General features: G+C 43.6%; 1 protein-coding gene and 1 long non-coding RNA gene across 6 annotated transcripts in view; one reads left to right on the top strand and one right to left on the bottom strand.

Moving 5' to 3' along the window:
* The window catches only part of LOC137624491 (GTP-binding protein Di-Ras2), a 611,765-nt gene that overhangs the window by 85,074 nt on the left and 509,021 nt on the right, over positions 1-17,670 (bottom strand). The window lies entirely within an intron of this gene.
* LOC137624489 (uncharacterized) overlaps positions 1-17,670 on the top strand; it is a 93,532-nt gene that overhangs the window by 58,796 nt on the left and 17,066 nt on the right. For 4 of the 5 annotated variants that reach the window (XR_011040738.1, XR_011040737.1, XR_011040742.1 and 1 more), the window contains exon 4: positions 15,030-15,185. The exons of the other annotated variant lie outside the window; for it this stretch is intronic. This is a non-coding gene — a long non-coding RNA (uncharacterized lncRNA). The remainder of the gene's footprint in view (positions 1-15,029; positions 15,186-17,670) is intronic. 5 annotated transcript variants of the gene reach the window in all.

Below are 17,670 nucleotides of genomic sequence, written 5' to 3'. Positions count from 1 at the left end.
TGAACTCTTTACATTCAATGCGACAAGTTTCACATGCTAACAGTCTCTCAGGTGTGGACCTCACTTCCCCGTGGGGCCGTCACCACCTCTATCGATCTTACCGATGCCTACTATCATGTTCCGATAGCAAGGCATTTTCGTCCGTACCTAGGCTTCAAGCTAGGCAAACAAGCACACACCTTCAAAGTACTGTACAGTAATGCCATTCGGACTAAATATAGCACTCAGAATATTCACCAAACTGACAGAGATGGTAATACAAGAATTAAGAACCCAAGGAATTCAGGTAGTAGCGTACCTAGACGACGGGCTCGTTTGGTCGAACAACGTCGAGAACTGCCTGACGGCAACAAGCAAGGTCATATCATTCCTTCAACACTTGGGGTTCCGGATCAACTTCGCGAAATCTCGCCTAGTCCCGAAGTCGACATTCCAATGGCTGGGGTTTCAATGGGACTTAAACTCCCACACCCTATGCCTTCCATCGGCCAAAAGAAGAGAAATAAAAAAAAACAACAAAGCGTTTCCTCAAAGACAAATTGACGTCCAGAAGGAACCAAGAGAGGATTCTGGGTGCCCTCCAGTTTGCCTCAGTAACAGACACATTACTGAAGGCCAGGTTGAAAGATATAAATCGGATTTGGCGTTCCAGGGCGAACAAGAGGTATCGAGACAAAAGAGCTCGTCTTCCTCCAATCCTAAAGAAAAGGCTCAGACCATGGACATTGGTCAAAAACTTTGCAAAATCTGTCCCCTTGCAATATCCACCTCCAAAGCTGGTCATTCACACGGATGCCTCCCTAACAGGCTGGTGGGGATACTCCCAGTTCAAGAAAACCCAGGATCTTTGGTCACCAATGTTTCGCCAGCTTCACATAAACGTTTTAGAATCCATGGCAGTGTTCCTCACTCTTAATCGCTTGGCCCCAGCCCGAAACCAACACATCAGATTGGTTCTAGACAGCGAAGTCGTAGTTCGCTGCATAAACAGAGGAGGCTCCAAATCGGGACACATAAATCATGTGATGATAGCCATTTTCTCCTTGGCAACATCCAACAAGTGGCATCTGTCGGCAGTCCCTCTGGCGGGAGTACGCAATGTGGTGACGGACGCTCTGTCCAGAACAACCCAGCTAGAGTCGGAATGGTCCCTGGACCTCAAGTCATTCAAATGGATTCTATTCCAGGTTCCGGGCCTCCAGGTGGATCTGTTTGCGACAGTCCAACCACAAATTAGTGCTACGTAGCTCCTAACCTGGACCCCCTAGCCTACGCCACAGACGCAATGTCACAGGATTGGAACATTTGGGAGAGGATTTATCTATTCCCTCCAATCAACCTGTTGATGAAAGTGTTGGACAAGCTCAGAACTTTCAAAGGGCAAGTGGCTCTAGTAGCCCCCAACTGGCCCAAGAGCAATTGGTTCCCCCTTCTGGTGGAATGGGGCCTCCGCCCCCGGCGGATCCCCAATCCAATACTAACACAGACAGTACAAACTTGCACTGTGTTCGCTTCCTCAAACGCTCGGAGTGCCCTAACTTTATGGACTTTATGAAATTCGTGGCCCAAATAGGCGCAGATATTGACCCTCAAAATACTTTATTTTTGGAATCAGATAAGAGGGAATCCACCCTTCGATTTTTGGAATCAGATAAGAGGGAATCCACCCTTCGACAAAATGCCTCTGCTGTCAAGAAACTCGCCAAGTTCTTAAAGGACTCAAAGGTTGAGAGAATGACTATGAACCTAACAGTAACCTTTTTTAGGACTATTTAAATCTGGCCTAGCAGTGAGCACTATTACTACCATTAAATCGGCCTTGAAAAAAAATTTTCAAATTGGATTCCATATTGACCTTACGGATTCATACCTCTCTTCCATAACTAAAGCTTGTGCCAGATTGTAACCATCAACTCGTCCTAGCGCAGTTTCCTGGTTTCTGAATGATGTTCTCAGATTAGCTTCTGACACTCCTAATGAATCATGTGCCTATATCCCATTATTACGGAAAACCCCATTCCTAAAGAGCTTAGCCTCTGGTGCCAGAATTTCGGAACTTTCAGCCTTGTCTAGAAATCCAGGCCATATTGATTTTCTCTCGTCAGGAGAGGTTCTACTCTCCCCTGACAAAACATTCCTAGCAAAAAATGAGGACCCCCAAAATTAGATGGTCCCCCTGGAAGATTGTTCCCCTTCCACGGAATCCATCTTTATGTCCAGTTACGACTTTGAAAGCCTACCTAAATAGAACTTCCACTAAGTCCTCGGGGCCCTTATTTATTAGAGAGAACGGAGGAACCATCACCCTTAAAGGGATCAGACAACAGATTCTGTACTTCATTAAACAGGTTAACCCAGAATCATTCCCACATGTCCATGATATTCAAGCTGTAGCTACTTCTGTTAATTATTTCCATCAAATGAAATTTGATGACCTCACGAAATATACAGGCTGGAAGTCCCCAACAGTTTTCAAACGCCACTATTTAAAACCTTTGGAAGCCCTAAAATTTGCTACAGTGGCAGCAGGGAATGTGGTTCCTCCTGATCATCATGAATCTTAATCACAGGGTCTTGCTTTCCCTCCCTTTTTTCTCCTCCCCCTACCTGCCTCACTTATTGTCCCTACAGTGGTTTGGTTTATCTTTTGGATCGCACCCTTCAGTTGCATCCTTAAGTACAGTCCTCAACTTATTATATTTTTTTGTCCATGATCACTTATATTCATTCGAGATTGTTATATTTTATCCTTACAGTAATCTAATTGTTTTGAACTTGTCCTGGTATTTTCTTAGTTGGGACCTTATTTTGATGCTTGTTTTTCTCCTATATAACCTAGGATTATACATTCGGTTTGCATCCCATGTTTTATACTAATATTGCCTTTATATTGTTACATAAGGAGTTTTTTCATTTATCTCAAATACCTTGTATTAACAGTACATTTAACTTGTATTAAATCATGTTTTTGGTATGTTTGCCTTTTTTTATTTTTCACTCAAGATTTTGTTTCCAAGTTTGGGACCATTTCTCTGGTACTATTTCACTGGGCGGCACAGGGCGGAGCCCAGAAAAGGGATTTAGATGAAGGAAAAATTATTTCTGGGCGAGAGACCTGTGCTGCCCAGTGAACCCACCCTCTGCTCGCCCTCCCTGATGGACCCAAACTTGGGTGCTATGAGGAGTGACGTCATTGGCGTGGGTGGGCTTGTTGGTAGCGACGGTCAGTAGTGGACTTGGGACGGCTCCTCTTGGTTTCGGGGATATTTGACGAGGAGATCTCTAATTGGTACGAGACCTCCGATTGTGATTTTCACGCCCTTGTTATAATATACAGACACCTTTCAGGTGAGCGAGCTGGGTTCATACCTAGCATTCCTATGTAATTTTTTCTCTGGTATTATTTAGCAGTTATATACCTTAGAAATGATGCTAAAGGAGCATTTCACTGGGCGGCACAGGTCGGAGCCCAGAAATAGATTTTTCCTTCGTCAAAATCCCTTTTTTAATAATCCTAATGCTTAATTTTCATTAATACCTTTGATGCCAGGTTCCTCGGTTCCTGGTTTAATTAATTCCATTGTAATTTTTCTAATAATTTATATCTTACCTAAGGATGGTTAGCAGGAAGAGCATCACTCTTGATTACTATGAAACTGAGAGGGAGAATTTGATACTTCTGAAACATTTGGTTAATGTTTATTTCAGTGCTTGATTTTGAACCACTGTGTTGTATAACTTATTAGATCAGCCACACCAGTCTGTGTATGGCCTGTAACTTGAATTTTTTAATACAGTCCAATTAGGTCAGTCTTGCTTTTGGAGACTAGTAATAAACCGCTAGAGTTCTTTCTTGTTAATGATCTTAAAAATAAAAAATTCTTGTACTCTTTGTGCATTAGGTGTTACTCTTTTGAGCGCCATATAGTTAGTATTTTCTGTATTGCATTTGTACCAATTTATTGATTTCTCATGTTTACACACCTTCCAAACAGTTCATTGTGTTGAAATAGCACATGATTTTTTTTGTCGATCTCGTTAGATTTTCTATTGTATATTTTTCTCAGCTTCATAAAATTGAAATATAATTGACAGAAGAACCCTTCTTGCAACCTTTGAAGGGGTTGTGATTGGTTAGTTATCTCTTATTGGTTAATATTTCTGAAAATTAAGTTTATTTCTGGATTATACAGAATAAAATTTAAAATATGGTTTATTTTACTTGACAATGTCATTTACTATAGACAATTTATTTTAGCGAGGCAGATTTGCTGTGTCTCGCAGGGGTGTCCTTTTAGGTTGGAGAATTTCCAAATAGCTGATTGGTCGGAAGTATTTTTGTCCGAATACCATCATTGTTTTCAAATGATTACCAAGTAATGTGAATTGAAACATTTTTTACTAACATAAATTTCTCAGATATAGGTTTTGTCAAATAATGTAAACTAATAGATATGTTATGAAGTATCGTGATGGTAAATCTAAATATAATAACATCCGCCGAAGACAACGACAGGAGCTTTTTTTCGGATGCACGCTGCATAATTTTGTTACTTTTCACATATCTCGACACAAATTGAGATAAATTATACTAAGAATAAGAAAAACATGTTGTTATAAACTTATTTTGAATACCAGAATCTACTAAAAACCTGGAATTAATGAAACAAACTATTGGTGAAAATAACGGTTCGGTATAAGCAAGACTCGCATAGTGGGACCCGGGTAAAACGAGCATTCTACTGTGAAAAACCAAAGAGAATGGAAGGGAGATTGTAACTCAGCAGTGAAATTATGAATTAGTTTGTGATTTTTATGCAATTTATGCAACACAACAGTATCCTCAACCGAAAATATTGCTATCAATAAAATTAAAACTTTACGAAAAAAATAACAAACCCTTTCTTTACGGACTTCCACCATAGGCCATGATGAAGTCACAAAAAGGGATAGAGATGTTTGAACACGCACATATGCATGCATGTGTGACATCACTGATTTATTTAGCATGTGTACAAGCTACATATGTTACACAATACACTAAAATCTAAACTTTTTCAAAAAAAAAAAAAAAATGGAAAACCCTCTTCTATACAGACTTATTGTACATCATAGATCTATGATGTAAGTCCGTATTTTTTTTTTTTTTTGTAAAGGTTTAGATTTTATTAATAGCAATATTTTCGGTTTGAGGCTATTGTAGTGTTGCATAATTTTAAACATTTAACTTAGCCAGTGGATATATATATAGCTAACATTAACTTAGCCGGTGGATATATATATAGCTAACATCTCTGACGTCCGGCAGAAAATTCAAAACTCGCAGGCGATCGAAGATTGGGTTGCTAGGTGTACAACTAGCGCCACCACTCGCCAGGATACTGGAACCATTCCTCAAGTCCTCGGTTCTTCTTTGCCCCTGTGGCGTAAACATTGGAATTTTCTTGCTCGTGCTAACCTCCTGTTTTCTACAGCTTTGGTGAAGTACTTGTTTTTTGGTTAATGGCTTTTGCTTGGTTGGTTTTTCTTACGACTTTTCTTCAAACTCTTTGATTTGACTATTTTTTACCCTTGCTTGTTTGATCTCTTGCTTGTTTGATCTCTCTGGATATTCCAAAATGGCCGACCCTTCCCCTGTGTATAGGAAATGTGTTAAAGGCTTTAATACCCGCTTTCCTTAGGCCTCAATCGATCTCCACTTCATTTGTACCCTATACCTAGACGACTGGTTACTCAGGATGTCGTCCTTTGATCGCTGTCTGAAGCATCTCAGATTGACTTTGGCCCTAACGAAAGAGTTGGGTCTCCTAGTCAACAAGGAGAAGTCTCAACTGACCCCATCTCAAACAATTCTCTATTTGGGGATGAATACGGAGTCTAGTTTTTCGGGCTTTTCCTTCGCCCACAAGACTAGAACAAGCTCTCATAAAGATTCGTCTTTACCAAAGGAAGAGCATTTGTTCTGTAAGGAATTGGACGAGTCTACTGGGAACACACTCGTCACTGGAGCAGTTTGTTTCCCTTGGGTGACTCGATCTTCGCCCTCTCCAGTTTGACCTCAACCAGCATTGGTACAAGGAGAAGGGCTTAGAAGCAGTGACCATTCTGCTTCCAGAGACGGTCAAGAGCTGCCTGAAATGATGGGATGACAATCTCAGACTTCAGGAGTGCCTCTCTCTTGCACACAAGAACCCAGACCATGTGTTGTGCTCAGATGCCTCGGACTCTGGGTGAGGAGCAACACTAGGCAAACTAGAATTCTCGGGCTTATGGATCAAGACCAGGAGAGTCTTCACATCAACCAGAAGGAGCTTCTGGCAGTTCTTTTGGCCCTTCAAAGTTTCGAAAGTATAATCCGAAACAAGGTAGTGCAAGTAAACGCAGACAACACCACAGCGTTAGCCTACATTTCCAAACAAGGCGGGACCCTCTCGCAGTCCCTTTACTTTACTGCAAGGGAGCTTCTGGTTTGGGCGAAGGTGAGAAAAATCACCTTGCTAACAAGGTTCATACAGGGAGAAAGGAACGTGATGGTAGACTGCCTCGGCAGAAGAGACAGTCATTCTCACAGAATGGACTCTGCATCCGGAGGTTTACGAGAAACTATGGCGAATATGGTGACGTCCGTCCATAGACATATTCGCAACCTCGAGAATGAAGAGGCTTCCAACAGACTGCTCTCCAGTTCCAGATCTAGAGGCGGTCCACATTGACGCGTTCTTGCTGGACTGGTCTCACCTGGAAGTGTATGCGTTTCCCCCCTTCAAAATCCTTTACAAAGTCTTACACCAAAAAGTTCGCCTCATGAAGGGACCAAGTTGACATTGGCTGCCAATGCAATTAGATCCGCTCCAGCAACCACACATGAAAAGGTTCCATCAAAACCTCCATGCTCTTCGTCTAACTGCCTTCAGACTATCGAGAGACCCTCCTAGAGCTTGAGGTTTTTCGAAGGAGGCAGCTGGAGCGATTGCCAGAGCAAGGAGATCCTCTACCATCAGGATCTACCAGTCCAAATGGGAGGTGTTTCGAGATTGGTGCAAAGTCACCTCAATTTCCTCGTCCAATACCTCTAATAGCCCAAATCGCTGACTTCCTGCTACACCTTAAGGGTGAACGTAACTTTTCCTCCTCTACCATTAAAGGTTACAGGAGCATATTGGCTGCAGTTTTCAAGCACAGGAACCTAGACCTCTCTTAACAATAAAGACCTTCAAGACCTTTTCAAGCCTTTCGAGACTTCCAAGGAGCATCGGATAGTGACACCAGCTTGGAATCTGGATGTTGTCCTGAAATTTCTCATGTTTGAACCTTTACTCTTAGCCTTTATTTTTAAAGATCTCGCCTTAAAGACACTTTTTATAGTGAGTCTAGCAACTGCAGAGAGAGTTAGTGAGGTTCATGCCTTCAGTAAGAACGTCGGCTTCTGTACTGGAAAGGCAGTATGCTCCTTGCAACTTGGTTTCTTGGCCAAGAATGAGCATCCTTCCCATCCATGGCCGAAATCTTTTGAGATTCCCAACCTGTCAGATTTGGTTGGTGACGAGATAGAGAAGGTTCTGTGCCCTGTGAGAGCACTTACATTTTACCTAGACAGAACCAAAAATTTACGATGCGAGTCTGAAGCTTTAAGGTGTTCGGTCAAGAAGCCCTCCTTACCAATGTCAAAGAACGCCTTATCGTATTTTGTCAGGCTCTTGATTAGAGAGGCTCACGCTCACTGCGGTGAGGCTGACCTTAGATTGCTGAAAGTAAGAACACATGTAGTCAGAGCTGTGGCAACTTCAGTGGCTTTCAAGCAAAATCGATCCCTACGAAGCATTATGGATGCAACCTTTTGGAGGAGTAAATCTGTGTTCGCTTCACTTTATTTAAAGAATGTCCAGACTCTTTACGAGGACTGCTACACTTTGGGACCATTCATAGCAGCGAGTGCAGTAGTGGGTGGAGGTTCTACCACTACATTCCCATAATCCTAATAACCTTTTTACTTCTCTTGAAGTATTAATCTTTTTGGTTGTATGTGGAGACTGTCCCTAGTCTTCCACAATCATTTGATTTTAGCAGGTGGTCAAACTTGTTTCTTGAGAGCGCCCAGATCAAGGGTATTGGTCGAGGTCCTGTCATAGGGGTGTTCACCCCAGATATGACAGCTCCCAGAGGTCTTTCAGCCCCCTGAGTGGATCTCTGGGCTTCATAAGGATAGTGAACTAATGAGGCAGAGAATCATAAAAGTCAGCTTCCTTATCAGTTACGAACCCTTAAGTTTGTTTTTATCAAAACACTTGAGTTATATTCCTATGATGTTTACTGCTGGTCTCTTACCCTCCACCAAGGGTGTCAATCAGCTATATATATATCCACCGGCTAAGTTAAATGTTTAAAAATGATATTTTTATATTAGAATAAATTTTTGAACATTCTTACCCAGTGGATATATATACAGTAATTAAACTCCCTCCCTTCTGCCCCTCTAGAGACCTTATGGGCAGAGAAGACCTGAGGGCTTGAGGAATGGTTCCAGTATCCTGGCGAGTGGTGGCGCTAGTTGTACACCTAGCAACCCAATCTTCGATCGCCTGCGAGTTTTGAATTTTCTGCTGGATGTCAGAGACGTTAGCTATATATATATATATCCACCAGGTAAGTATGTTCAAAAATTTTACTTTAATATGAAAATATCATTTTGCATAAAAATCACAATTAAATGAATTCATAATTTCACCGCGGAGTTGCATTCTCCCTTCCTTTGTCGCTGGTGTTTTGACAGTAGAATTCTCTTTTTACCCAGGACCCTCTCTGAGAGTCTTGCTTTAACCGAACTGTTATTTTCAACTAAAGTTAGTTGTTCCTACACTAAATACAAACCCTCATTCTTTACTATAGGAGATATTTTAGCGCGAGCTGGAAATACGGCAGAAAAACCTTAACAAGGTCGTTAACGACCGGACAGTAATTACCCACCTGACAGTGGTGGGGGACCGCCGGTCGGTAGCTGCTGTTTACCTTCAATCAAATTCTAGCCGTCGCAGTGGTAACACCACTGCTCCTGCTTTATTTTTTTTTTTTTTTTATTAATCTTATTTCTTTTTCTTTTTCTTTGTAGATAATGACCTCTATTTTTTAGGAAGTGTTCACGACGCCTTTATGTCACCGCTGGATGTGGATCCTCTTCCCTATGCCCCATTACGGAGGTCATGGGTGTTCTGCTACCCTGCGGAGGATGGGTTCCCTGCCAAGCATGTAGAAGAGGTCTTCACATTACCTTCTCTTCCTCCTCCTCCACTTCATTGTCCTCCCCTCTTCGGAGGCTAGGAGGGAGAGATAGAGAATAGGAAAAGGAGAGATCGCACTCCTTTGCCCAGTGGTTCTCTCTGGAATCACAGGCGACATAGGAGGAGACATAATCGTTCTTGCTCTTCCTCGCCTTCTGTGTCTTCACGAAATGTCTCGCAGTAGACTAAGCACTCTTGTCACAAACTTAGAGCGCTTCCTTCTTACCCTAACATAGGACATCAATACCGTATGCGCCAACATGCGCATACGCTCCAACAAGAGCATAGCTCCATCACGTGCCATACGCTCACCTGCGCACAAACTCCTGCGTGCCACCAATCTTCTGCGCAAAGGCGCACTCCTGCGTGCCAGTGCTCTATGCGCTCCCGCGCGCCAACATTCTCCTGCACATGCATATACACGCCCAACACCATCCTACGCGACAGGTAAAACCTGCGCGTCAACTTTCTACTGTTTGAAGGCCATCTGACAAGGCAGCCATGCTGCCTGGCTGCCTTCTCCCGTAGTGCCAGTGCTTACCAGCGGGCTAGCGCTTTGCAACGCCAGCGCTTATCAACGCGCCAGCACTTACCGGCGCACCAGCCTTCTCCCGCATCCGCAAGAATATGCGCGCACGCCCACGTGCCCATATGATTCCACTATGGGGAATTTTCACCTGCGCGCGCTCCCTATGGCTGGCTCAGACGTGAGAGATAACTCTCCCGCACTCCCGTGTACGCCTTCACCTAGATATTCTCACCGAAGAGACAGGCGAAATAGGAAGAGACGTTATCATTCTCGCCTTCTGTCTCTCTTCGAGACTTCCTGCCTCGAGATTATATACACTCGTGCCACAAACTTCAGAAGAACGATCCGTCTCGTCATCGTTTTGCCTCGCTGTCATCTTGGTGCGAGGGATCATCTAAGAAACCAGGAGAGGCGCCAAGGGCAAAGCACGTCCTAACCTCGAACCCTCTTCTTCGCATATTAGTTTGAGGGTCTCCGTCCGCTCTAGAAAAATTCAGATCGAGCGCTTCTTGTTTATCTCTATCTTCAGAGAGATCCCTCTCGCCTTTGAATTCTCGATCTCTTACCCTTTGGGGTCTCGTGACAAGAAAACCTCGGTTTCCCGGTGCGCTATCCCTTCGTTTTCTTACAGCTAGTTGCTGAAACCTCGGGTTTTCGTGCATTTAGTCTCGCTGACACTTCGGCGTCTCGTGACAAGGGAGGCTAACGTTTTCCCCATTGCTCTAGCACTTCGGGCTCTCGCAACACAACCTCTAGGGGCAGGCACGATCACGCTGAACCTTCAGGTTCTCATGTCAAGTCATTAAGAGTGTTACTCTTAGGTTAGAGAGTCATCGGACTCTTGTCACGCGGAGTGTTCGCGTACGCAAACCAACACTACCCCCATAACGATCAGGAGTTTACACTTATGGCAGAGTCTTCAGACCCCAGTCACGCAGGTGTTCGCGCACAATTAGCGCTACACACACAAATTTCCGATCATACACTCGCGGGGTCAATCCCTCGCTCCCGTGTTTCAGACATGACAACCTCCCTAATTCCTTTGCTCCCTAATGAGTTGAGGATTTCGTGTGTCTCGAAAACCTCGAAAGAAGATGCAGGGGTTCGCCCCTTCTTCTCTTCGGTTGAGAGCAGAAGGGAAAAGGGAAACATGCTAGAGAGGCTAAAAGAAAACACCCAGATAGCAGCGACGTAGAACGCGATGCCGAGGGCTTCGGCCGCTCTGTTCGTTATCCTGCGCTTCATGTGGCAGCTCATGAGCTGCCCATGTTAAGAGGTAACACTCATTGTCAACCTGCAACTTGATCAATTTATTGGGAAGCTTAGATTGCTGACAGGAAGGATTAGAGATCCTTCCCTTACGAGAGGGTGATAACCTTCCTCGGAATTGGACTGCGTGAAAGATCCATCCCCCTTCCGAGGGAAAGCTTCCCCACTTCAGACAGTCAGCAACCTTCCCTCCTTCGTAAGGAGTTGCGGACAGCTCAATGAGTTTTATCTCTGCTATCTCGTCCCCGAAGACTGTGCTTTCTCCCCTGGAGCTGGGGAAAAGCAAGTCTACGGCTTATGCCTCCTTTGGAGGGAACTTCTCCCTGTGAGTATAGGCTCAGGCGATGTCCTTCATTGGGAGGACTTCTCTCTCGTTCACGAGAGGAGATTTTAACGCCTACGTTTTTTCCGTAAAACTGGGAGAAAACTTGCTGTAGGCCATGCCCTCCTTCAGAAGATCTTCTCTCTCGTTCGCGAGAGAGATTGTTACGCCTTCGCTTTTTTCCCATAGAACTGGGGGGAAAGCTTGTCTTGGGCAATGTTCTCCTTCGGGAGAACCTCTCTCGTTTGAGAGGGAGATTATTAAGCCTATGCTTTTTTCCCCATTAATAGGGAGAAAGCTTGTCTTAGGCCAAGTCCCCCTTTGGGAGGACTCCTTTCTCGTTCACGAGAGGGAGATTTTTACGCCTACGTTTTTTCCTATAGATCTGGGAGAAAGTTTGCCATTGGCGATGTCCTCCTTCAGGAGGACTTCTCCCTCGTTCATGAGAGAGAAATTATTAAACCTACGCTTTTCCCCATAATGAGGGGAGAAATCTTGCCTTAGCAATCCTTCCTTCGGGAAGTCTTTTCCCTCGTTGAGAGAGAAAAGTTAATAGGCCTACGCTTTTACCCATAGGGCAGGGAGAAAGCTTGTTTTAGGCGATCTCCTTAGGGAGAACCTTCCTACCAATCACGAGAAGAAATTTGTTGTTTACTGATCTACGCTCCTCCCCTTACGCTTTTTGGTTCTCCTCCAGGGGCGGAGCGAGAGCCTTGTATTAAGCAACATTCTCCTTCGGGAGAACAAATCTACCCTGCGGAGGAGTTATTTTCATCCCTGACGTTCTCCCCCTCGTGCTGTTAGGAGACGTCTTTTTGATCCTACTGGTTCCCCTCACGTTGACTCCTCAGGGTCTCCTGACGATCACCCTTTCGCCGGGCGTGATCGGGAGCCTTTAAACTTTAGTCATGTTTATCCTACGGGTTCTCATGACCTTAGGAGTCCCTCGGGCCTCTGTCGCGTTTGACTTTCTAGTTCACACGACTTGGAACCTTCGAGTTTGTTATGCGGAGTACAGTAGTCGGGCTCTCGTAACAATTAGCACTGTCCGTGCACGCGCGCAATTAGCGCTATGCACGTGAAAATCGTCATTAAGAGTTTACTCTCATGACAGAGCTTTCCAACTCTCGTCAGCGGTCTTCGTCATTACCTCCAGATACTCTGACTTCGACCATGCTTCCCCTTTCGATAAGAAAAATACGAGGGGTAAGATATAAGGTTTGTCTACTACTCGCGTCTCCACTTTTTCCTGCAGTAACACGCGAGGAATTATCGCAGCCTGAGGATTCCTCGCGAGTGCTGCCGTCGAGTGACTTATAACAGTTCTTAAGAGTCCTTAAATATGAGGATTCTATCTCATTCCTCGGCGATTTGCATCTGTCTCCTCGACCCTTTGACTCTCCAGCCTTAGACAGGCTATGTATTGACAGTCTGGGGTTAGAGTCCCGACCAGACTCGTTAGAGCCTTCAGTGCCTACAACCTTACCATCCTTGTAAGCTAAGGTTGGGGGAGGCCTATAGACTATCTGCTGATTCTTTAGCAGCCACTGCCTGGCCTTCCCTGGTCCTAGCTGGGATGGAGAGGCGGCTTGGTCGTTGACCATAAACGGTCAGTCTCTAGGACATTGTCCTAACGGCTAATGCAATGTCACTGTCCCTCGCCTCTGCCTTTCTTGAGCGACCTTTAAACCTGGTCTGTTCTCCGAGCACAGACGTCAACCTTCTCCTCTGATCTTAGATCCCCTCACGGCGAGGTTCACACCAGACTTATCCTCGAAGAGACACTAGACTCTTCCAGGCTCTTCTCAGTCACGCCTCGGCAAGGGAAGCGACTTCAATGTCCCTTCTGGCTTGACACGTGGTCTGATACAGTCTGCTACCTTGCGAGCCACGATGACTTGTCAAACCAAAACTCTAGGCAGACCCTACAAGAAGTCCTAACTGCTGGGGCTAAGACAATGGACTTCCTAACCGCTACAACAGCGACAATGTGAAGCTATTGGATCCTCAAAAGGAAGGACATCACCTTGGTTGATTTGGTGTTGGAGTGATCTTGCCCCCCACTTGAGATTAGACCATCTCCTTGAGACGTGTCTTACGTTCGTTGAAGGGTCTGCCCTATGTGCCCTTAAGGGCCTCAGACTACTTTCTGAACCTTAAGACAGTCTTCCTCGTACCTCTGTCCTCCGCTGAAAGGGTCAGTGAGCTACATGGTCTGTCTTACGTTACCCATTCTAAGAGATGGGGGGGGGGGGGCCCGAATGTCTCGCAACTTTGTACAGGGCTTGGTGGCTAGACTCGTAATCCTTCATCTACCGATGGGAGATTTCGAGAACTTCCACTCTCAATAGGTAACACAGGATGCAGTCCAGTCGTTACTATGCCCAGTCAGGGCGTCAAAGAATGTCTGAGGCGTACCAGACTTTTCAGACCACATCTCCATCATCTTTTCCTTGTACCAACAGGGTATAGAAGAGAATCTCTCGCAATACCATCTCTTTCTGACTCAAAGTTATTACGAGGTCTTTTCACGGAGACCCAGAGGCAGCACAACCCAGAGCCCATCAAGTTAGGGGAGTGGCTGCCTCTCTGGCATTTAAGAGAATTTTCTCACTTTCCCAAGTCTTGAGTGTTGGGGTCTGGAAACGCCAATCTACATTCACTGCTCACTATTTGAGCGACGTGACACATAGGTCTCTGGACACCCTTTTTATAGGGCCTATTGTGACAGGTCAACAGATGCTGTTACTTCCTTACGCCCTTTCAGGGGACAGTAAACATTGGTTAAGAATTCTGGGTTACACTAGGTTTTAAGAAGGACATCCATCGATCATCTTCGTCTCCTTCTCCCCCCACATCTGGGGATCCTAGCCTGTATCCAGTTTCAGCTGGACTCGCCAGTAAAAATAAGGTATGATACTCATCTGATTCCTCTCACAGAGTATAAGTTATACTCGTGGTCACAAGGTTTCCCCTTGGCAAGGTAGGGGGAATTCTAAGTTTGAAGGGGTCCGAGTCAAATGTTCCTGACCCACTTCATCCTGAAACATTTGTTTCGATGAAGTTGGAAACCTTCAGTCGTACTGAGATTCTGGGGATCTACAAAGAAAGAAGATAACGGAAGATTGTTGCTTCAAAAGAGTCTAGTCTGAGGACTATCTTCCCTAAAGATAGGTAACTCCTTGGCCACCCTGGCCTCAAGACTAAGTCTCCTATAGTAAAGAATTAGGGTTTGTATTTAGTGTAGGAACAAATGACAAACTTATAACAGAGTTTGTATTTTTCCTAACATACAAACCCGAATTCTTTACACAAATCTTCCCTCCATCACCGCCCCCTAGGATAGTCGTAACTAGAATTCGATTAAAGGTAAACGGCAGCTACCAACCGGCGGTCCCCCACCACTGTCAGGTGGGTAATACCTGTCCGGTCGTTAACAACCAACCTTGTTAAGGTTTTTCTGCCGTATTTTCCAGCTCGCGCTAGAATATCTCCTATAGTAAAGAATTAGGGTTTGTATGTTAGGAAAAATACAAACACTGTTATAAGTTTGTCATTTTCATAATAAATAAAATTTTTTAACATACTTACCTGCTGGTTATATAACTTAAAATCCCACCCTCCTCCCCTCTAGAGACCTATGAGCATGGAAAATCTGGTGCTGGGAGGAATAGTTTGGCCTTGCTACCGTGGTGGTGCTATTGTACACCTGGTAAATCTATGCGATTGCTGCGAGTTTTTTTAATTTCTGCCGGACAGAGGAATAAAGCTGTTGTTATATAACCAGCAGGTAAGTACAGTATGTTCAAAAATTTATTTTATGAAAATATAATTTTTACATAGCAGGGTCAAGGATTGTGGTTAGATTAGGGGAAAAGGTCCTTGGGTTTATATTCTTGAATCCTGTTCCTGAGGATGGAATGTAGGGATTTCAGTGGGACTAATTGAATTGCATTTGAAACTGGTTACATTAAAATGTTCCAAACCTAAATATTCTAGGCTATTTTTAAATTGTATTTACTACTCACATTTGTCATTTCTTTGGTTACAATATTTTACTTGTTTTTTTATATAGGTGTAGATGCAGTGTAAGCTAGTTTAGTCATTTCAGCTTTTTACCAAGGTAATTAAAGGAGGGGGGGGTGATGAATGCACTAACACCTCTGATTATACCTAACCTTTTTTTTTTTTGGGGGGGGGGAGAGGGAGGAGGGCTTGTCTTTATGCCAACACATTTTCATTTGCTGCTCTTTCATCACGGCCCTCTTAACGAGAGAATGCCTTGATGAAGTCATTGGGCTTCAGCACGGCATATCATTCCCGTGCTGAAGGCTAGTGACGGGCAAGAGGGCTCTCGAACTGGGGAATTTCTTTTCCTCAGTTTGACTCTAAATTTCTCTCATTCTTTTTCTATTACCTCTTATTGCTTATTCCTCCTTCATAATTATCAGCTGTCTCCAACCTTGCTGTCAAAACTCTCTTACCCATTTCACTGTCCAGGTTTTTTAGAGGGGACATTGTATCCATGATCGGTTTTTATTTCAAAATCAATTGTGGGAGCTGTGGTGGTCTTGCCAACTGCCCGAAAATGTTTGGACACCTAGGAGTGTCAGTATTCCCATACTGGCACGCGGAACTATCTCGTAGGAAATTTGGCCTTCGGATTCCAGGGGTTGGCGATTTCATAGAGATAGGACTCTCGGCATTCTGTCCGGTTTGCCTGCCACTATGATTAGAGTGGGGATGATTGTATTCTTGAAATGCTCTCAGTCCCATCAAGCGGGTTTGGCATACACTTGAGCCACTCTAATCATAGTGGTACCATCCCTTTGTGGTAGGGTAGGGAGTGGACATTTGGTAAGCAGCTTTTACAGGTGTCATTGGTGGAGAAATTAATTTCCAGGAAAGGCTAACTGTGTCGTCTTTGGAATTTCAGACAGTCTTAATTTTTTCTCTCCCTTGAACTTTATTTTTTTCCATTGTTTTTTTTTCATTGTTATTATGACCCCTTCCCTCCCCCTGAAAAAATAATTAATGAGTAAACTTAATATTCCCCGTACCCCTGGATCAAATGGCGAACCCCAGACACCGTTGACGACTTCTGCTTGTTTAAATAGGGAAAGCTCTGTTGACAACCTCTGCAATAAAAAGGATTCCTCCAACAATACTTCTCTGACCAGTGTTGTTAAAGACAATTTATCGGCACTGGTGGAAAATGATGCTTGTATTAACAGTGATACTTTACTCTCTGGTTCTGGCTCATTACCAGATCCAACAAAAAATCTGAAAATTCTCCACTTAAAAAACATACCAATTGGTTGTAGCTATGACATAATTCATGAAGCCTTCTGTAGATTTGGGGCAATCAAAGAAATTTTAATGGAGCTTAATGGTAGTAAAGGCTTTTGGGAAGCTTGGGTATCATTTTCAAGTTTTGAGATTGCTTTAGAAGCAAATAAAAATTTAGAGAGCATAAAAATTGACAATTGTTTGATTTCTGGGGCTCTATGTGATAAAGCACCAAGACACCTAGAGGTATATAAACCAGAAGAATGGATGGAAAAAGAAATAAAGCATAGACTTCCAGAAGTAAGAACCCCCAAGCCCCCAACATGGATAATTGCATCTGGTAAGATAGATAATTATAACTATCATAAGATTAGTAAATTTATACAAAAAAGAGTTGGTTTAATTAAAAGTAAGGATATTAGCAGATACGGTAAGCAATCTGTTTTGATTAATGCAAAATCAGATACTCAAGCTCACATGCTTTGTGGCATGAAGATTGCAGAAATTGATCCTATTAAGGATATTAAACCACATATGAGCTTCAGCTATGGTAAAGGAGTAGTTTTTGATAAAGATCTATATGAATTTTCAGAACCAGAAATTCTGGACATGTGCCCAGCTAATGTTTGGAAAGTAAGTAAGATCCCACAAACAAGCATGGTAGGTTTAACATTTGAAACCCCTGTTATACCAGATCATATAATTATTGAGAATGAAAGTGTACGTGTTCGAGAATATAAACTTAGGCCTTTACAATGCTTTAATTGTTTCAAGTTCGGTCACCCTTCCCGGTACCGCAATAATACGAAGATCTGTATTAACTGTTCTTTGTTAGAACATGGCCAATGCAACAGAGATACAATCTGTGCAAACTGTAAAGATCATCATAAATCAAATGATAAAAGATGTAGAGAATACAAGAAAGAAGAAGCTGCAATCTTGAAAGCAAATGCTGAACATATAAGTGTAGGTTATGCAAAGCATTT

The sequence above is a fragment of the Palaemon carinicauda genome, chromosome 31 (assembly GCF_036898095.1).
Source record: "Palaemon carinicauda isolate YSFRI2023 chromosome 31, ASM3689809v2, whole genome shotgun sequence".
Lineage (NCBI taxonomy): Eukaryota > Metazoa > Arthropoda > Malacostraca > Decapoda > Palaemonidae > Palaemon > Palaemon carinicauda.
The sequence above is the reverse complement of the archived record's forward strand: the minus strand, read 5'-3'. Positions and strand labels throughout refer to the sequence as shown.